The sequence below is a fragment of the Vulpes vulpes genome, chromosome 1 (genome assembly GCF_048418805.1).
Source record: "Vulpes vulpes isolate BD-2025 chromosome 1, VulVul3, whole genome shotgun sequence".
Classification (NCBI taxonomy): domain Eukaryota; kingdom Metazoa; phylum Chordata; class Mammalia; order Carnivora; family Canidae; genus Vulpes; species Vulpes vulpes.
In genome coordinates this window covers 169,521,049-169,543,727 of record NC_132780.1, presented here as the reverse complement: position 1 = coordinate 169,543,727, position 22,679 = coordinate 169,521,049, and the positions used below count along the sequence as shown (strand labels likewise).

General features: G+C 37.3%; 1 long non-coding RNA gene across 1 annotated transcript; it reads left to right on the top strand.

The window, feature by feature from the left end:
- The first annotated feature begins 17,737 nt into the window (after positions 1-17,737).
- Positions 17,738-21,467, top strand: LOC140597711 (uncharacterized). Its single transcript, XR_011999569.1, has 3 exons — positions 17,738-17,856; positions 18,649-18,704; positions 21,384-21,467. It is a non-coding gene; the product is annotated as an uncharacterized lncRNA (long non-coding RNA).
- The last annotated feature ends 1,212 nt before the right edge of the window (positions 21,468-22,679 follow it).

The following is a 22,679-nucleotide window of genomic DNA, read 5'->3' as shown; positions in this document are numbered from 1 at the left end:
GAAATCTTATGAGTTCTAAGCTTTTTTTTTTTTTTCCCAACGAAAATCTTCTATTTGTGAGTTCCTTCTACCAATAAAATATGTGCTGGACAATTGCAATATGTCATCTGAAAAACATTTGCCATCAGTTGTATGGCAACATAGCAGTTATGAGATGAGTACTGAGAGCTATGAGAACTCTTTAAATATAATACGAATGTAACGTACTGTTTCTTCTTTTCCTCTCATCATATAAAAAATTGCCTCTCGGGACCAAAAGTTATTAATTACTTTGGTATTTTAACAACAGTTTTGATTTATTTTCAGGTTCATCTAGTTAATGGAGTAAATTAAAAACACACATGGCGGGATCCCCGGGTGGCGCAGCGGTTTGGCGCCTGCCTTTGGCCCAGGGCGCGATCCTGGAGACCCGGGATCGAATCCCACGTCGGGCTCCAGGTGCATGGAGCCTGCTTCTCGCTCTGCCTGTGTCTCTGCCTCTCTCTCTCTCTGTGACTATCATGAATAAATAAATAAAATATTAAAAAAAAACACACATGGCTGTCTTAGATAATCTTTGAAGAGTAAGTATAACAAGATGGTCCATCCCTAATAGCATTGGGTTTAGGTATACAGATGGGGCAAGACTGGCCTGTTTATGTTTGCTAGGGTTAGATAATGGGATCACTATACTGGTCTATTTCCTTTTACAAATATAAATATAAATATAAATATAAATATAAATATAAATATAAATATAAATATAAATATATATAATGCCCCACTAAAAAAAGTTATATTTTTTTTGATTGGTGTTAAGAGGAGAAAAAAACAGATTTCTGTTCTTTTGAATTATGTACAAACACAGATTTCCTTCTTAACTTATTTCCTCTAGCTACATCAAAATTTGGGGGAAAACCCTCTTTAAGTCATTTCTCACTTTTTCTATAGATTTTGTGCTCAAAAGTTGATAAGCTACAAGAAAAGCAATATGGAAGAACAAGGAAATAAATAGACATTTTTGGGTACTGAGAAGCAAATTGTAACGAAAAATTTTTAGAGCACAATAAAAGCTGTAATTCACTAAGAGGCAAATTTCTGATAGGAGTAATATATAGGATATTCAGTTATTTGGTTATCTAATTAATGGAGAGGAATGAATTATATGAGCAAGGAAGATAGATTTGTATGATATGCTGATTTCACATGAAAAACTAAAATCAATGAAGATAACCTAAAGTTCATAGCACATTTCAATCACTACAGAAAACTTCCTTGTTCCAGTTTGCAGTCAACCTTTCGACTCCTATTCCCATGACCAGATGCAACTGGTATTCAGATTTCTATCCCGTTGCTCAATTTTCCCTGTTCTAGAATTTTACATAAATGGAATAATATACTATTTACTCTGTTGTGAATGGCTTCTTTCAAAGTATTGTTTAGAGATTAATCTATGTTGTTGTATGTATATGATATTATATTCGTGAAAATACCCTCTCACTGAATCACATTTTTCTGTTACCTTGTCTCTTTGCAATGTAACATTGGGACTCTTCCCATTAAGAGACAGGGTCTATTTCCAACCTCATGAAACTGGGCTGCTTTTATGACTTGATTGGAAGTGATATCTTTTGAGTTCTGACTTTTGACTTTGACCTCTGACTCCATGCCTTAAGAAAGCTGATAGCTTCCATTTTAAATTTTGGAACCCTGCATCCATATAAAGAAGTCTAGGCTGTTTTGATGAAACAGAGAGAGAGAGAGAACACAGAAAGAGAAAGAGAAACCCTAGAGGATAAGATCATCTGGATAAAAGTGGCCCCAGGGAGTAGTGCTAAGAAGCCTTTAGCCCACTGCCAACATCAAGGCCTCACCTCAGACATGTGGGTGGAGTTATCTTGGATCTTTTCAGCCCCGTTTAGGCAATAGCTGAATAGAGATGCAAGAGTGAGCCTAGGCAAGACCAGCAGAAGAACCACTCTGTGAACCTACAAAACTGTGAGAAATAATAATTTTTGTTGTTTCAAAGTTACTACATTTTGAGATGATTTGTTACAGAGCACCACCTAATTGATAGACAGTACTTCATTTTTGTTGTTGTTGTTGAGTGGAATTTCATTGTATGGATATACCGCATTATAATTTAGACATTAACTTCCTTAATTGTTTTTTGTTTGTTTGGTTGGTTTGATTTGGTTTTGACTATTATGAAAGAGTTGCTATGAGAATTCTTATACAGGTTTTTTAATGAATATATTTTCATATCCTTAGAGTAAATACCGAGGAGCTGAATTACTGTTATACGATATGTGTTTAAACTACCAAATTGTTTTCCAAAGAAGTTTTATCTTAATATATTCCTGGCAGCAATGTAGAAGAGTTGTATTTGTAACAAATGTTGTCCATCTTTTTAATTTCAGCTATTCCAGTTAGTGTAAATTGGTATCTCATTGTGGTTTTCATTTGCATTTCCCTGATGACTAACAATGTTTAGCATCTTTTCACATGTGTATTGGCTACTTGTATAACTATAATCACATAATTTGTTTTGTGAAGTGTCTTTTTCAGTTTTTAAAAAAACGTTTTGTTTTTCTATTACTGTGTAGTAGGAATTCTTCATACATTCTGGGTATGAATCTTTGGTGAGATATTTATATTGCAAATATTTTCTCCCAGTGGTGGCTTGCTTTTTAATCATCTTAATGATATCTTTTGATGCATAGAAGCTTTGAATTTCAATGGAATATATTTTATGATTTTTTTTTGTCTTTCTATGAAATATTTGCCATCTCTAAGGTCACAAGGATTTTCTATGCTTTTTTCTAGAAGCTTTAGAGTTTTATCCCTTGGGTATATATACACCATTTATATTGAAAAATACATACATGAATGTATGTATTTATATACTAGTATTCTGCTTCTCTGATTGAACCCTGACCAATACACAGCTCATGGATTAGGGAAGCTTCTATAGAAATTTAGATCTTTAGCAGAACCTTTCCTTTTTCAACTGCACTAAAATTTTCTAGTTTTTAGGTTAATTGGATTATAGTTGTACACCCAAATGATGTATATTTTATTTCTAAAACCTGAAGAGACCCACTAGACATTGTGTCACTTTATTAGGAGGTCCAGATGCAGCAGTTTTCCTTCACTTTGGAAAAGACATGTCAACATCTCCTAAACCAGTGGACCTCTAGAGATTTCACAGAGGTGGCAGGCCCCTATATTTTTAGGGATTTATTTTATACTCTTTAACATGTATGTGTATTAACAGTTTTTTTAGGGTAGTTGTTATTTCCTGCTCACCAACTGGTTCATGATACCAGTGTAATGAAACTATGTGATAATATGTGTCATGAAGTGACTGAGGTTCCCAAGGAGTAGATTATGGCACAGGACTAGAGACCTGGCATGGCTCTGAGGTAGGACTTTGAAGTTGTGCTATTGGCCCTGCCATCCAAAAGCAGAGTCCCTGATATTTACTAACAGTTACAGATTTTTTAAAAGATGCAGTAACTAGTTCAATGACTGTATACCATGAGCCATGCAAGATATATATTGCTTTTTTCCAATAACAAAATATACCTAGAATCCAGCTGCAATTGGAGTCACCACCTGATTACAATAATGTGCTACCATTTCCTGAATTCCATCTGCATTCTGCACAGGCAAAATAAATGAATTCAATGGAAATATTGAAGAGTTGTGGAAATCACCATTCTTCAAGGGAATCTTTGAAGTGTTTGGTGATAACACTCTGTATTACCTTTACTCTTTCAGTAGTGCAACATTACTTTGAGTTTACCATTTTGGTAGTTAGGGCAGTTTTAGTGGCTTCCTCTTGGCTAACTTTATACTTTAAAGAGCTAGAAAAAGAAGAACAAACCAAGCCAAAGTTGGAAGAAGGAAGGAAATAACAAAGATTAGGGCAGAAATAAATAAAACTGAGAGTAGAGAAAAATCAACAAAACTAAGAGTTGTTTTTTTAAAAAAATAAACAAAGTTGGCAAGCTAAGCTATACTAAGAAAGAGAGAAAAAATATGCAAATAAATAAAATGAGAAGTGAAAGAATAGATACCATGACTGATGATACAGAAATAAAAACTATCACAAAAGACTACCGTGAACAATTATACACCAACAAACTGGATAACCAAAAGGAAACGAATAAATTCCTAGAAACAAATAACCTACCCAAAGTGAATCATGAAGAAATAGGAAGCCTACACAAATTCATAACTAGTGTGGAGATTGAGTAGATAATCAAAAAATCTTCCAGCAAAGAAAAATTAGGCCAGATGGCTTCACTGGTGAATTTTACCAAATATTTAGAGAAGTATTTTTAAAAAGATTTGTTTTTATTTACTTTGGAGAGGGAGCTGGGAGGAGGGCAGAAGGAGATGGGGAGAGTCTCAAGCAGACTCTGTGCCAAACATAGAGCCCAATGTGGGACTCAATATCATGAGCTTGAGACCACAACCCTGAGACCATGACCCAAGGTGAAACCAAGAGTCAGATGCCCAACAGACTGTACCACCCAGATGCCCCATATACTTATAGAAGTATTAACCCAGATCCTTCTCAAGCTCTTCCAAAAAACTGAAGATGAGGAAACACTTCCAAATTCATTTCAGAAGGCCATTATTACCTGATATCAAAGTTAGACAAAGACACCACAAGAAATGAAAACTATAGTTCAATATCCTTGATGAATACAGATGCAAAAATCCTTAGCAAAGTACTAGCAAATAAACTGCTGTTTATTTATCCAGTTCACCTACTGAAGAACACCTTAGTTGCTTCCAAGTTTTGGCAATTATGAATAAAAGTCGTTATACACATTTGTGTGCAAGCTTTTGTGAGAATATGTTTTCAACTCATTTGTAAAAAATTACCAAGCTGTCTTCTGAAGTGGCTGTATCATTTTGCATTCCCCCTACCAATGAATGAGTTCGTAGTGTTCCACATGTTGGTGGTGTCAGTGTTTTGGATTTTGGCCATTCTAATAGGTGTGTAGTGGTATCTCATTGCTGTTTGATTTTGCAATTCCTTAATGACATAATGTTGAGTATCTTTTTGTTGCTTATCTGTCACCTGTGTATCTTCCTTGGTAATAGCTATCATTTAAAAGTTGGCCATTTAAAACATTGGGTTGTTCATTTTCTTATTAAGTTTTAAGAATTAACTTTATATTTTTAGGTAACAGTTCTTTATCAAATATATCTTTTGCAAATCTTTACTTCCAATCTGTAGCTTGTCTTCTTATTCTTTTGCAGAGTAGAAGTGTCTTTTACAGAGTAGAAGTTTGAAATTTTAGTGAAGTCCACCTTATCCATTATTTCTTTCATGGTGTTGTAACTAAAAAATCCTCACCAAATCCAAGGTCATCTAGATTTTCTTCTGTTTCATGCTAGGTGTTTTATACCTCTGTGTTTTACATTGAGGTCTATGACCCATTTTGAGTTAATTTTTGTGAAGGCTAGAAGTCTGTATCTAGATCTAAGTTTTCAGATGTGCATGTACAGTTGTTGCAGCACCATTTGTCGAAAAGACTATTTTTCTCTATTCTATTGCCTTTGCTCCTTATCAAAGACCAGTTGACAATATTTGTGTGGGTCTATTTCTGGGCCCTCTATTGTGTTTCATGATATATTTGTCTAGACTTTTGCTAATACCACATTTGATTATGGTAGCTTTTTAGTAAATTTTGGAATTGGGTAATGTCAGTCTTTCCACTTTGTTCTTCTCCTTCAATATTGTGTTGGCTATTTATTCTCAGTCTTATCTCTCTCTATATATAAACCTTAAAATCAATTTGTCAATATCCACAAAAAAATTTTCTGGGATTTCAGTTAGGAGTGTATCAAATTCCCAACTTCAAAATTGGGAAGAACTGACATCTGGACAAATTTGTTTTTTTTTTTTTTTTTTTTTTTTTTTTTATCTGGACAAATTTGAATCTTTTTGTCCATGAAAATGGACTATCTTTCTATTAATTCTTTTATTTCTTTCATCAGAGTTTTATAGTTTCCTCCTATAGATCTTGCTTTTTTTTCCTTTTTGGATTTATACCTAAGTATTTCATTTTGGGGGATGCTAATGTAAATGGCATTGTGTTTTTTATCTCAAATTCTATTTGTTCATCACTGGTATATAGGAAAGTGATTTACTTTTGTATATTAACCTTGTATCCTGCAAACTGCTATAATCTATTAGTTGGAGGAGTTTTTTTGTTGATTCTTTTGTTTTTTTTTACATAGGCAATCTTTTTATTAAAAAGACAGTTTCATTTCTTTTTTCCAAACTGTATCTTTTATTTCCTTTGCTTGTCTTCTTACATTATCAAGGACTTCCAGTATAATGCTGAAAAGGAGTGGTGAAAGGATATAAAAATACAAATTCAAAGGGTTACATGCACCCCGATGTTTATAGGAGCATTATCAACAATAGCCAAACTCTGGAAAGAGCCTATCTGCCCATTGACTGATGAATAAAGATGTTATATATATATTTGCAGGAAAAAAAAAAAAAAGGACTGGTGAGAGAGGACATCTTTCTCTTATATGTTTTTTTTAAATTTTTATTTAAATTCTAATTAGCATACAGTGTAATATTAGATTCAGGTGTACAATTTAGTGATTCAACACTTCTATACAACATCCAGTGCTCATCAAAACAAGTGCTCCCCTTAATTCCCATCACCTATTTCACCCATCCCCCCACCTTCTCTCTTCTGGTAACCCTGTTTGTTCTCTATAGTTAAGAGCCTGTTTCTTGGTTTGCCTCTCTCTTTTTTTTTCCCCTTTGCTCATCTGTTTTGTTTCTTAAATTCCACATATGAATGAAATCACATGGTATTTGTCTTTCTCTTAATGAATTATTTCACTTAGCATAATACTCTCCAGCTCCATCTGCATCCTAACTTTGTTTTGTTCTTGATCTTAGCAGGAAAGCTTCTAAATTGTTGCAATTAAGTATCATGTTAGCTGTAGGTTTTTTGTGGTTATTATTTATCAAGTTGAGGAAGTTCCACTCTATTCCTAACTTGCTAAGATGTAATCATTTTTAAATGTGTCTTAGCTTCTTAACTCCCGTGGTATGGTTTTTAAAATTAATTAATTAATTAATTTATTTATTTATTTTTGATGTCTCATTTAAATCCAGGGATGGTGATATATTACTCTCAAACTCCATTCCAGGTAAGAAACCTGGAACTACACTAGGAAAATTGAAAGCCAGGAAACAGTTAAGTTTCTCTCTTAGTAAAAGAACAACAAAAAAGGGAAACCTTCACATAGTCTTGTAAATAGTAGACTATATGAAGTGTTGAAAATTATGTAAAAAGCATTGACATTCTATGATTGTACTCACTGGCTTAATTTATTTTATATACTTTTTTGATTAGCAATAAATAAAAGACAAAACTTACAAAATAGTGAAAAGAACAAATTTTAAATTATTCAGAATCTTACCACTCAGAGATAATTGAGTTTAACACTCTAGTATAATTCCTCTGATTTAAAAAAAAATACATACTATTTGCAAATATATTACCAATATATTGAGATTCACATATAGTTAATTTTATAACATACAGTTTTACATTATGGATTTTTACGCTAAAAGAGCCAAGCTTTTCTAAGTAGCTTCTAAAACATAATTTTTGAAAGATTTAAAATTCTAGCACCTAGGTTTTAAAATCTTATTTAAAAACTGATTTGAAAATTTAAAAATTTCTCTATCATTTATTTAATTTTTTTTTGTATAATATAGAATGCTGTGAAAAACATCTTGAGATGAACATGCCTACACACACAAATTTATTTAACTTTATGTTTGTTTAGTTTCTTAGTACAGATTACTAGAAGTAGAATTACTGGACTGAGAGTTACAAAAATACTTAAGATTGTCTATGTTGCTAAATTTAATGATTCTTAAAACAATCTGGTTATTACAAATTTCTTATACCACAAGGAACATTTCCTAGGGTAAAGGAAGGAGATTAAAATTTTGAAGAGAGTAAAAATATGTAACATGATGGCAACAGTCTACAACATTTGATTCAGCCAAGAAAATATGAAGATTTCAGAGTCCTTTTCACTTCAGCCCGAGTGAGAGTTCTCATGTGCCCTATATTAGGCTGTTATATTCTCAGGTGGGCTCCCACATCCCTCATCAGTCTTCACATGCTTATAAATGGAAACACTGGCTTTCTCTACAGTTTCTCTGGCTGTCTTAATCTGTTCAGGCTATTATAAGAAAATATCATTGACTGGGTGGCTTAAAAACAACTAAAATTTATTTCTCAGAGTTCTGGGGACTGGAAGTCCCAGGTCAGGGTACTAGCATGGTTGAGTGAGAGTCTTTGTCTGGGATGCAGACTTCTCTTTGTTTCCTAACATAATAGAAGGAAGTGAGGGATCTCTCTGGAGCCCCTTTAATAAGGGCATCAATCCTATCCTGAGAGTAGAGCTCTCGTGACCTAAGGATGACCTAATCACCCAAAGGTCTCACTTCCTGATAACCTTAAGGGTTAGAGTTTTTAAGTACGAATTTGGGGAGAGGGGACACCAGCATTTAGATCAGAGTAGGGGCCTCTGCATATCAGTATCTATTTGAATAACAATCAGGTGTTATTAGCTCAAGGAACTGAAGGTTTTAAATTATAAATTTTATATATGTTATAAACAGCAAACTTTGGAGAAATAAAGAACAAAAGACTATCCTTTTCTCCACCTCAACCACAAATCAATCTTCCCTCACGGTAACTGGGAACTTTTTTGTAGCATATTAAGCCTTGGGGTTTAGAATAATGGCTTAGTTTGATTAATGAATTGGATTAGTCTGGGGAAAAAAATCAAGGTTGAAGGCATTATTTATTGCCAGATATATTTTGTTTTGTAAACGGAAATGCAAGTGAACTTCTTGTTCTATATACCTGGGGTGCTGTGAATCATTAATCACAGCTGTCTTCCCTACAGCTATGGGTTCCCAGCAAGGGCTGGCATTCCAGTCTGCATAGTCCAAAAGACCACCTTGCAGATAATAAGAACACCATTCTCAGCTCACACTGATTGCAAAACCCAACATATTTTCATTTAGCTAGTCTCCCTGGAAAATTTTTTCCAATTGTTTAGTACAATTTTCTTTATTGCTACCCACTAGGCTGTTGTAGCTTAATGAAAGACAGAAAAAGGAGTTAGAAAATAAATAATTTTTCACATAAGAAACAGTCTAGAAGCATTTACAAATGGGAGCAATTTAGACCATATCCCTTCCTATGATTTATAGCAAGGACCTGGAAGACCTGGGTTACTGCCTCTACAACCACCCCCTGTTTCTTCTTGATTGTTTATTTCCCAGATGAAGGAATCAATAAACTCAAATGGAATTCAAATGGAATAAATATCACCACCAGAATCATTCAATTTTGAGGAGGCTCCTGAGGATTTTGTGTTAAATGGTAGCCTTTTGTCCTAGAAAAGAAAGTTAATCAAACTGTCCTGTAGCTTCCCGACAAAATGTCTGTGTTGTTCCCAGAGCATGTCTTACACAGAACTAAAAATGGTTTGCTGGTTCCAAAGCTCCTGGCATTCAGCAAAACCCTGCAGTAACCCCACATTTTAGAATATATTTCTTTCCTTAGGCCATCTTTTAAACTATTACTTCATTCCTTCAAAAGTAACCATGACTTTTCACTTTCCACTGTTCCTAAAACCTGCATGATAGAGGACTCTTCAAGTATAAAAAGGCATACTTGTCACCTCAGCAGAGACTGCATGTCATTGTGGTAAACCTGATGGTTCTCCACCACTTTTTGCTGTGAGGTTAAAATGCCCAAGACTTAATAAAGCAAGTGGCATTATTGTGCTAGTATTTGAAATCTAAACAGATTTTTTTTTAGGGTAACCCTAAAAACTCATAGTTACATGTCAGGAACAAATACCAGAAAATTAAAAAATATAATGAAAAGGAAAAAAAAAACTTTAGACATCAGTCTTTAACTTTGAAGAAACTTAGGTCCACGTGGACATTTATATAAGTTTATGAAAGTTTTTTCCAAGTGAAGCTGAACATTTAGCACATATAGTGCCTTACTGAGCAGTTGTCTTCTGCCAAGCTGAGATTTTAAGTACTACTATTCTCAGTTGTCCAGGAAAATTACTCCAGACTGGTAGCCATAGGCTGGATACAAGGAGGAATTAGGCTTGTTAATGAATGCATGGGTCTCCTCTCCTCCATCTAGCACCCTAGAAATAGGGACACAGGCTGGTGTTTATTACCCAACCAATATATCCCACAAGGTCAGCCTACTTCCTACTGGGAGACTTATTGCTATGGCTATACACTCATGGAAGAGAGCTCTGGAAGAAAATCACCTTTTCCAAAAGAGCTAGAAAATGAATAGGAGGGGGGAAAGAATTGATTCAGTTCAGTGATACCTATTCTTTTACCCTTGATTCTGGATCTTAGATAAAGCCTTGGACTGTGGAAGACAGAAAGAGCCATGTTACGGCTAGTTCTCTCTGGTCACAGCCTGAAGCTGCATGATGTTTCTATGTTCTTTGGCCTTATGATCTCAGTTCAAGTTGCTGCTGGGTACTGCCAAGTAGCTCCTCAAAGTTTCACATTACATCTGTCCTCATAGTCTGTTGGCTAGCCAGTCATATGCCTTCTGTAACTCTGCAGAGTAGGAGAGGCTTGGTGAGTCAGAGTTTTCTCAGGGATGTCCCTCAGCCTTAACCAGCCCTGAGGGGGAAAACCAGCATGACACAAGGAGACCATCAAAGAAAACAAAAACAAATGGTGGGTATTCCTTGTTTCTAATGGCTGAGTTATACTCTACTGAGTATACTGGGCACTTGACAGGATGAGCACTGGGTGTTATACTATATGTTGGCAAATCGGACTCCAATAAAAAAAAATACAAGAGAGAGAGAGAAAGAGAGAGAGAGAGAGAGAGAGAGAGAGAGAGAGAGACAGAACAAAAACAGAGAGTAAAGCAGAAGGAAAATAAAAGTCCATAGCCAAGAATTGATGAATTTACAACTCTTAGAGGAATTGTTTTTTTTTTTTAATAAATGAAGAGCAAGAGAAAACTAACCCATACTTATTTTAAAAATTTCAGAATGAACCTAGAGCATCTTAAAATATATAGTTTAAGAGATGAATACCAAATATCCATTACAAATTAATGGATTTAATGATTACTATAAAAACAAGAGCCTAATATTCACAACCAGTTCTGTTTAATACTCTACATAAGGCTTGATTGTGAGTTCCAAACACATCCAAAACATGCACCAATAAAAATAACACCATTTAGCCTATTTACATCAGTCATTCAACTGCTGAAAGCAGTTTGCTGCTGGGTGTGCTCTAGGTACTGAGATGTTATGTAACTGGGTGCATATATCTATCTTCATGCCACTGGGTCTAAGACCATTTTCTCTAAAGATATTTGCTCATTTTTCATTTCTTTCAATTTATAGCATGATTCATGATATATGCTAAAAAGGTTATCTATTTTGCAAGTTATTTCCAGCGTTCCCCTGTCATTTAGAAACTTGATAGCCTCTTCCTTCTGCCTGCTGGATGGAAGGTACACCAGGAAAACGGGCTTATTTGGCATTCAGCATTGGAAAGATATATTTTCTTTTTTTTTAAGTTTTTTTTTTTTAATTTTTATTTATTTATGATAGTCACACACACACACACACACACACACAGAGAGAGAGAGAGAGAGAGAGAGAGAGAGGCAGAGACATAGGCAGAGGGAGAAGCAGGCTCCATGCACCGGGAGCCCGACGTGGGATTCGATCCCGGGTCTCCAGGATCGCGCCCTGGGCCAAAGGCAGGTGCCAAACCGCTGCGCCACCCAGGGATCCCGAAAGATATATTTTCTGCATGAAAATTGCATCGCATTTCCAAACCTGAAAGAGCTTTTGTATTATCTGCTCTGCACAGGCTTGTTCACGTTGCCATTTATTATTGGAAGAAGGGAGACCTGACTATAACTTGTTGCATTTCACTCACGTTTTGGAAAGCTTAAAAAAATGTTAATTATTTGAGATGTTAAGGGATAAAAATGTAGCTTTTTAATATAAAAACAAAAGTGAATATTATTTTGGTTTGAACAATAAAAGCTGTGGTAAAGTATAGAAATCATAATTAATAAGTTTTTATTATATAAGGTAATATACTTATTGTAGAAAATACAGAACAGTACAAAGAAAATAAAGCTACCTTTAATATCATAGTTGAAGTTTACAACTTCAAATATTGTAGTATTGTTTTCTTATTGTATTTGTAGCATTTCTATAATTTTTAAAAACTTGTAATCATGCTATGTGTACAATTCTGTAGATTCACAAATCAGTATTGTCCCATGTTAAGTATTCTAAAATATGGCTGTGAATAGTTATATAATAATTTATTGTGTGTTTGTACCATTATTTAAAAATCCCCTACTGATACTCCAAAGAAGAAACAGAAAATGTGAACTTTTCTTTATCTCATTCTGAGAAAAGTATTTCACATAACTGTGTGTGGTAAGAGTGAAGTAATATATTAATATCTGAGTGCTGTTCAATTCTAATTCTTTTTTTACAAAAAGATTTTATTTATTTGAGAGAGGGACCAAGAGAGAGCATGAGCAGAGGAGGGGCAGATGGAGAGGGAGAGGCAGACTCTCTGCTGAGCAGGGAGCCCTATGGGGGGCTCACTCCCAGGACCCTGGTTTCATGACGTGAGCCAATGCCAGATGCATAACTGAATGAGCCACCCAGGTGCCCCTATTCTAACTCCTAATACATATAGTATCAAAATAACTGTATCTGTGCAATTTTCTTGTTTGAGCATATTTCACTAAACTTTATATCATCTTACTCCAAATGCTTTCATTAATATCAATTTTACTCTAGAATTGGTGTTTAGTCTTTTTCACCCCCCCCCACATATGTGTGTGTATACATATATACACATATATATTTGGTTATATATATACACACATACAAATACACATATATATACATGCATGCATATTTGCATATATTTGAGGGAGCTGTGTGGGTGGGGTACTGGTTAAACAATGCTTTAAATGTTTGTTTTGTTTGATTTTTTATGTTGTTGTTGTTTTGATTTTACCTTTTTAAAAGGAAGAGCATCTGCCATTTAAAGATTGCCAGGCACTTTTTGGCTTGTATTAGATGGACACCTTGGTCACCTGGAGGTAGGTGTTTTCCTTAGGAAAATCACTTGACTGTTGTCCCTTTGATAATGTAAATACAGTTGATTCTCGTGATTCATGCTACTTGTGTTCTATCAAGTCACTACAAAAAGTCACCACAAACACTGAATTAGTGAATACTGAAACATTGCTTCAATGGCAAATTCAGGATTAGGTTCCTAAGAGCCTCTAAGGCACAACGTTCTTGTTAACTGATTGAAACATATCCTTCTTTTATGTGTTTCTATTTAAAACAACATATTTAATATATATTGTTGATTCATTAACATTCAACTCGTGGCCAAAGCACTTTAATTTGTGCCTGAATGAAGCTTATCTAACATGCCTATTTTCTCTCTAAGACACAGCACAGGCTTCTTGTGCTTAGGTACACTACACAGAATTTTAGCACTATTGCTGGGGGGCATTTAAACCAGCAACAAAAAGGGAAATCACCAAGAAATACACACAAATGTGAAAAATATGGCACTAACATACCGTACAAAGGATATTTCCTTATAATAAAAGAGCTGAAACAAGAAGGCAGAGTATCATTCTGCTTGGCCTCGGAAGGAAATGTGTGCATAGGGCAACTCAATTTTTTTTACTGCTCTATGCATATCCATGAAGGCTAATGAAATTCCCAGGAATGCTGACTTTAGGGTTACAAGTAAATTTTATTGAGTATGCAATTCACAAATCAAAATCTGTGAATATTGAGGATCAACTGTACTAAGAAAGAAGGTTCCGCCTGACAAAAGGAAAGGGTGCAATAAGATCCTGTGTGGCTTGACCAAGTTTGCCCTTTCCAATACCCCTTAGGATGCAATCTAATGTCTGGGGAAGTTTTGCATATTTGTAAATTTCTTTGGTCCAAAGAACTTCCTGGGAACAAAAGAGTGGAGAAGTCCATTCTTTCCCTGTTGTGATTCAACATTATTAAACTTTATCTTATGGATGGTCACTGGTTCTAACTGAGCTCATCTGCCAAGAAATTTGAGAGGGATCCTTGAAGGGGAAGTCACTGTAGCGTCTTCTGGATGCGTAATCTGTGCTCAATGTAGAAATCCTAGTTTGGCATGGAAGAGGAGTAGATTTGGAAGAGTAGTTGAAACTGGCACCTTCTGATCTAGCCACCCAGATATGGGGCACTTTGGGGAACAATAATCTTGTGAATATAGACAGTAGAGCTGTGGGATCCTGGGTGGCTCAGCCAGTTAAGTCTGCCTTCTGCTCAGGACATGATCTCTGGGTCTTGGGATCAGCCCAGCCCACATCAGGCTCCCTCTCATGGCAGGGTTCAGGTAAGGGTCTGTTTCTCCCTCTCCCTCTGCCTCTCCCCTTCCACTTGTGCTCTCTCTCTCAAATAAATAAATAAAATCTTTAAAAACCCACAATAAAATCATAACTGTGGCACCCAAGATTAGGGCATTGTCCCCCTGGAGTAGAGCATTTAGGGAATGGGATTGTTCTCCCTAAATTACCAATTATGGTATTTTGGGGCTTTTTTAGGGCAGCAGAATTCATTGAATTTTCCTGAATTCAAAGCTGGTCAAGCTGTGCTGTGCACAGCACAAGCTGGTCAAGATTTCCAGCTTCTCCCCAAAGGAATTTTGAAGGACTCTTCAGGCTTAATCCTGGGAATATCCATTGATTTGTTTCAGATTTCTTTCATCTTTCGGGGAATGTGGAAGTTTGTTTTGCAGCAAAATCCATTGCCTTTTCCAGGTTTTCTATCTTACTTTTTCCCCTTCTGCTCAAACTTAATTGTTTAGTGCTTAGAACATGGTCTTGGGTCACTTCCTGGCACTCTCTTTCACTCCAGTGCTTTACATCTTTGACTTTCAAAATTAGATCTCTAGGGCCACCTCTCAGTTTCTGACTCCACATAAAACTCCTTACTTTGCATCGCAGCTTGAGTATTTAAGAGGCATTTTAAATCAGAACTATCCAAAACAAAACTTATTTTTACATTTTCAAGTCACACTGATTTCTCTTCTGTCTTTCCTACCTTAGTAAAAAGGCATCACCTTTCATCCAACTGCTCAAATCAAAAAACCTAGGAGTCATCCTTGATTTCTTTCTTTACTTCATCTATCATATGCAAACCAATAGCAAGTTCTGTCAGGCTCCAAAATATGCCCAGAAATATGTCTATTTCTCTCTGCTATCTTAATGGTAAGTGTCCTGTTATTTTAATCCTAGCCAAATGGTTGCTTGCTGGGATGATCCCAGTTGCCTTGCACTGGCCCTCTTGTTATTCTCTCCTGCCTCCTTCCACCAAACACACCAAAACAATTTATAAAAAACTGGATAGTATCAAACCTGTTTACAACCTTCTAATGGCTCAAATACATCACTCAAATATCACTTTCTAAGTAAGGCATTTCCTCAGCATCTTTTCTAATGATGCCTGACCCTTCAGTGGCCCTTTACAATACTCTATTCCACTGGTATTGTCTAGTCTCTTGTGTATTTGTGTATAGTCTGTTCCCCACTAGAACATAAAGGTAGGACAGTTTGACTTTCTTGTCCAGGGAATACTACAATACCTTAACATCATGCCTGAAAAATAGTTGGATCTTCAAGAGATAATGGGTTAAATGAGTGAAAGAAAATCAAGGAATCCCAGTACATTAAAAAAGAGCTCTGAGCAAAGTTGCTCTTTTCGAATAGGAGCTGAGGGTGGGAGTGAGTGGTGGTGATGGTAGATTGACCCCTACCTGACCTCTCTTCTAGTTGCTTCTGAAACTCCTCGGAGAAGAATGTGACAATCAAGGAAGGTGTGGGAGGGGAGGAGGCAGCAATCTGGAAGCTATCTTGGTCAATAATTTTATTTATTATTTTTAGTATTTAATTTATTTATTCACAAGAGCCACACACAGAGAGAGGCAGAGACACAGGCAGAGGGAGAAGCAGGCTCCCTGGAGAGCCCGACACAGGACTGGATCCCGTTACTCTGGGATCACTCCCTGAGCCAAAGGCAGATGCTCAGCCATTGAGCCACCCAGACATCCCTATTATTTTTATTTTCTTAAGATTTATTTATTTATTTGAGAGAGACAGAGAGAGAGAGCAAGTGTGGGGGAAGGGCAGAGGGAGAGAGAAGTTAGGCTCTCCACCGAACAAGGAGCCCAACCCAGAGCTTGATCCTATGACCCTGAGATCATGCCCTGAGCCGAAGTGAGCCACCCAGATGCCTTCTAGTCAACAACTTTAAAAAGAATTTCAAAACATCACTAAAATGACTCAGTAAAAGTAGTAGCACTTACCTGCAGTGTTTATTCGTAACTCCATATATTACTTGCAAAATGTATTTCTCCACAAATACAGTGGCCTCAAATAATAAAAAGCAAAAAATCAAAACTTCCCTTTGCTGCAGCCAAAACATCTTCACTGGATAGTTTTGTGGTAAGCATTTGAACATTGCTTAGGGCAGCCATCACCAGGCCACCAACCCTCAAACTAATCAGCAAAGTGTCTCCAAAAGTTGATAGTAACATTGGGAAAGCAAATTATAAGCATGGTGTTGCCTTTTGGGGTCAAATTATTTACTTTACCACTGAAATTATAAATAATTCACCTCCCAAGAAGTTCTCTGATTTAGAAAAATTGCATGTAGTACATTTCTTACCTGAACTTTAATAAAGAGATTATATAATTTAGAAAGAGATATGTAATTTTAAGAGATGAAATAATAAGGAGTTAAATTCTTCTATCATCTAAAAATAAATTACTAACATTTTTTAAAATATTGATTTGTAGGGCTACCTTTCCCAAGGCATTTATATGTCTTGACCTTACCTTAAATAAATGAGTGATATTCTCAAGGGACTATGTCTTGTTTGACAAAAACCCCGATATTCCTTTAAGCCATAATGACACCGGAATCCTGCACAGATGGTGAGACTCCCTCACAAGCCCCAAAGCTCTATTCGCTCCTGTTTTAATGAAAGAACTAATTACTTCAGATCTAGACTTCCCGGTTGCTCTTGAGAAGCAGATATTTAGGATGAAAAAAAACTAGGAAACTGTGTGAGTGGAAAACAGCACATGCCTCTTCCTTACCTGCTCCAGGAAAAGGTCAGTGGGTCTCACTGGCCTCCCTGAGCAATCATTGCAGCCAGGGAATAAGCGTACAGGTCAGAGAGGACTGCTGAGAGCCAAGAGAAGCCAGCCTTGTGCGGGTCAAAGTTACAGGACAGGGACTCACCCCAGAGAAGAGTGATCATGATGCTGCTACGGGGAGCAAGTCTATGTGAACTTGCATATATTTCCTCAACTGCATCTTGTTTCTTCATCGATAAAATGTCTAGTTCATAGTATTAAAACTATTAACTAAGATAACATAAATAAAGCACCTGACAGAAGAAGACTCTCAAATTTTAAAGATAATTCTTATTTCCTTCCTTGTTTTGGAGTCTGTAAGCATAAGCAGCAATGACCGTTAGCACCACTAGGTGACAGTCGTGTGCTGGAAGGTAATAGGCTGGCTTTTTGGTTAGTGGAAAATTAAGAATTGGCTGAAATGAGGATTGGCAGTTGGAGGAAAGCGTGCATCCAATTCCTGCTGCACGGAAATCGGGCTATGTGACCTTGATCAAGGTCTGAACTGATCTCTGGCCTGGATTTCCTCAAGTAAAACGTAAGAGACCAATTCTCCATTTGGCTTTTAACATTTTTTTTTTTGGATTCTATAAAAAGTGAATCTCGTATTTTATAGTAAAAACCGTGACTATAATCTCGGAAGCCAAAAAATAACAGTCTTGGTTGTTAATAAAAGCTGTTTTAAAATATGACTGTATGAAGCATAATCCATTCATTTATTGCTAAATCGTTGCTACCCCGGGAGGCCTGAAGGAGTTCATGTAATTTTGTAAGGTGACTAATGGGCTCAGAGAGATGCTCTCGAGTTATACACAGCTCAGGAAATCGTCCTCTGAGGCATGCAATTCGGAAACCTCACTATTAAAAAAAGTCTCACTGAGCAGGCTTCAAAAGTATTTTCAGTCATGTAATTATGTTTTAATGCTAGGTTCTTAAAATGACTTGGAAAAGAAGCAGTTCAGAAAATTTCAGGTCTGAAATGTGTTGGAAGTATCTGGGGCAGCAGGAGGATGAATCAGGAAATGGTGATTTAATTGGGCTTAAGAACGAGAATGACTCTCCACTTTTGCATGAATCAAGCCTTACAAGAAAGTTGAAATAAGATGATGCAATAAAAATTATCATTATCGGGTATAATATATTTGGGGAGGGTACGGAATTCTTTACTACTATTTCCACCTTGGTTCGTATAAAAATCCTTGCAAAAGGAGACCCAATTGAAATTCTGAGGGTGTTCACACGTTTCTACATTCCATGGAGATGTGGAACAGCCTAGTCTGAACACTTGACCTTTATTTCTCAGCATGCTTTTTTTTTTTTTTTTTTTCAGGATAAAGCCTCCTGAATTTTTAAACCTGGAAGGTGGGGGTGAGGATTGTTGGAGAGGTGAGGATCTGATGAGTTCTCAGGTTTCCTTCATTCTTTGTCAATCCAGGCTTTACATTGTGCTTTATAAAAGGGGAGAGATAATTAAGGTGTTTATTTTGTTACTTTATTGCTGTAGAAGCATGGGAAACAATGAGAGGTGTTTTGTTTTTACCTCTCTTTTTTTTCCTCCCCCATATAAAGGAGGTAACCAGGACTTGAAGATCTTTTGCTTCTGGGTGGTTGTTGGGGGTCTAAGCAGAGAGCCCAGAATTGCTTTAAGGCTCCAGCAGCGGTCACAACACAGCATGCTGGGCCCTGCTCCTAGGGTTTCTAATGCAACAAGGCCAGGGAGGAGTTCAGGGATTGGCATTTCAAACCATAAACCTACCTTTAACGGAGATGCTACAGGCTAGGACCCCATGCATTTGAGAACTATGGTGTTAAGGTAACCTTCCTTCCCTGGGGAAGGGTTTCTTCCCTCCCTTCTCTTTCAGAAGCCTGAGCTTATTGAAAAGATCATGCTGGGGAGTGTGTATATATTTGTGTGGGGAAGGGATGGGCAAATGTGCCTGTTGAGGGAACATGGGAAGCTCTTGAAACTGAGGGAAAGGACATTCCCCAAACCCAGGGAAAACATGGAATTCTATAGATCCTGAATTTCCTGAGGCTCAGGACCAGGTCCTCCCCAGGGGCAGGGTTGAGCTCAGGTGAGGATGAGGCTTGAAGGAGACCTACTTGGCCCAGCACCAGGAGAGCCCACTCCTTAGATGGACCTTGGGCAGTGACAATCCAAACCATGCGTGACACAGTGGGACTCCCTAATTTTCTGGACACCAAATAAGCCTTCCAGATTTTTACCTAAATCCTGGGAGGAGAGGACACAAATAACTGAATTTCTTGCCAGTTCAGCAGTGTAGGGGATGACAGTCGGATGTAATGTGATTTGAAGAAAACAGATATTTCTGGCCTACCCAACTTTGAGAAAACTCCCCACCCACGGCCCGGATTTCTGACTTGTAAAAACACGCTCCACATGTACGAAGTATTTGAGGCTTCAAATGAAGTTCGGGTCGCTGCGACAGCTCTAAGTTCACTCACTTGGGAGAGGCAAGGGGCAGGGCTTCTCTGCACAGCTGTGCAAATCTTGCCCAACACCTGGGGGCCGAAATCCAGTCAGGCTGTGAACAAAGGGTGGCTTTGTCCAATTTCCTAGTGGACACGCACCGCGCCCTGCGAGTGCACGACACGGGAGGCATTTTGCAGTTGGCATTCAGGTGGTTTCTGCCTTTCACCTCCCTAACAAATATCCGTGCACGCTTCTCCTGCATAGGGAGATACTTTTTAATTAGATACTCAGAAATGGAATTGCTCAGCTACCTGAAATTTTCACTTGGCTTTTCTCGCAGAAATTCTGCCAATTAGAGATACTGGTGGTACGAGAAGCAGTTTGTTTTATTTCGCACAGGCAAAGACTTCTTAGTGTTCGGGCCATCACGCAGGCAGGTAAATGAGCCCGCGCGGGTTGCTCACCTCTAACTTCCAGGAGAGATACACTGTTATGAAAAGTGGAAGAAATATTAGAGAAGGAGTGGAAGATCACTAAAATAGATACATTTAGGGGTGGGGGTTGAGGGGGAACGCCTGGTGGCTTATGTTACGTAAAGGCACTGATTTCCTGAGGGGTGAGCACAGGGAAGGGCTGTTAGAAGATAGAAAATTGTCAAGGATTAGCTTATATCTCAAAATTATAGCTCAGTTCGATCCCATTTCCCGCTAAGAAAGAGGGAAAAACACCCACTTTCCTCTCCCTGTGATCCAAGGCTCAGGTGATGTGCGGAAAGCCTCACTCTGGGTTAAATAGACTTTGCAGGGGATCACATGGGAATTTAAATATCATTGCAGCATTATTTCTATAGGGAATGGATTCTCTTTCCAGACAATTGACTTAAGTATATGCTTTGGGTACGCGACCGCTTCTCAGGAGGATGCTGTCTGTGGTTTTAAGGCACAAACAGGAAGGACTCCTGCTCTCTGACTTGAGTGAGCACAGACTAAAATGGCTTAGCCGAGAGGAAACTGTGTTTTAAAATTTCTAAGAGATGCTTCAGTATGCATTTACTGCAATTTTCATGTTGGGGTGGTTTATTGTCAAAGTCAGGCTGTTAACACTATTTTGTGCCCTCTCTCTCCACTGCTCCCCCCATCCCCCCCCACCCCCCCCAGGCAGTTCTGTGGAAAACAGAGCCCTGCAATCTCTGGCCACCCAGGACAGGGTAGGGAGACCCAGGGCGGGGGCTTGCATCACCAGCTGCAGGAACTGGTCCGTTCCTGACCTGGTTTTTGAGAATATTCAAGGACAAAGCAGGGACACACAGACTCACTGTAGCCCAGCTAAATAAGACCATGTTCCTTTTATCATTTCATTTTAGCAGCATTTGTTTGAGCAGCAGGTGAAGCGCCTTTCAAAAGACTGTCATCTCCGAGGGAAGTCATCTGTTTTACATTAATTGTCCATTAGTCTCCAAGCCTCCATCCATTAAAATCCTCAGCCACTCATTATGTATATTGTGCCCGAGTCCTGCTGTCAGCTTTCAATGCAGAGCTGTTTTTCCACATCTGACTTAATTGCTCTAAGTGCCTATTCCTTTGAGAGAGCGTTGAGGGTACCAATTAATGCTAACTTTCTTTCCTTGGTAGGTTGAACAGATAAGCCACGGTGAGGACGGTTCAGCTGCTCTTTCCTCTAATTTATTAGAGACTTTTCTGCTTTACGCTCACACAGTGGGTATTTTATATCTGTGCTGCTCTGTTTGCCTGATGACTTCCAGATATGTTTTCAATGGACTTAGTTTTCTATAGTGAAAATGCTCCATAAATTTACAATCCATCCATGTTATTGTGATGAGGGGTTTAAATTCCATTTTCTTCTGATTAATTTAAACATGTAATTTTTAAATGCATATGGCACTCTGAAGAACAGCTTGGATGAAACTGACTTTGTTGATGGAAAAATTAAGCTTTCATCCTTTCAAATTACAGCTCTAGGGGTGGCAGCACAATAATTTAATTACTGGAGCTGCCTTATTATAACTAATTCACCTGCCTTGAGCCCCATAGCTGCTGTTTTGAAAAAACACATTTAAATCAAGAGAGGGCAAAAATCATTAAGATAACCAATCTTAGAGTAGTTTTAAGAAATTTTTGATAGACATGGAGGCAAATAAAAGTATGTGGGACTGAGAGAGAAGCAGATTGACAGATTATCTTCCACTCTCTATAGAAATGCCAGGAAAACATCATCCTACTTATTCTTTTGTTTTGTTGTATTCTTAAGTTTTGATTTATTCTTTTACAGAATTGTACCATATTCCTACTTATCATTGCATTTTTTACATTTGTTTATGTTAAAAATAGCCAATCAACTAATGTAAATTCCTTTCAAGGTATCACGGTAATGTGCCTGTGAATTCAAATTCTAAATAATGATTATTGTCATAAATAAATTTTATTTCAGGCTTTAAAATCTTTGCCAGGGTCCATCTTATAACTGAGTTTCTTAAAAATGGTTCTGTTAATATTTGGTATTGGTTCTACTTGATTATACTTAAGCCATTGGTTTTACTTGATTACATTTAAGCCATACCAGAAAAAGTGAAGGGGAAATAGAAGAATACAAATGCATCCAGACTGACTTAAATTATAGAATATAGTGAAAATCAGATGGAATTTTATGTTTTCTATTTCCTGAACATTGTTGGGAAAATATCCACTTTGCCGTCAGCAAATTATTTAGAACAAAAACGACTAGCCACTGTGGGTAACATTTAAAGTGGGTAAAGTCTGCCTTTGAGGCTCTCTGCCTTTCTTCCAAGGGGTCCCCAGAGTGGGGACACCCTCCCCTCCACTCTCTCTCCTCTCTTTTTCCCCATCTGAGGGACAGTCCAGCCTCACATCTCAGAGGGCCCTGGTAAGTAACAAAGACAATTACCAAGA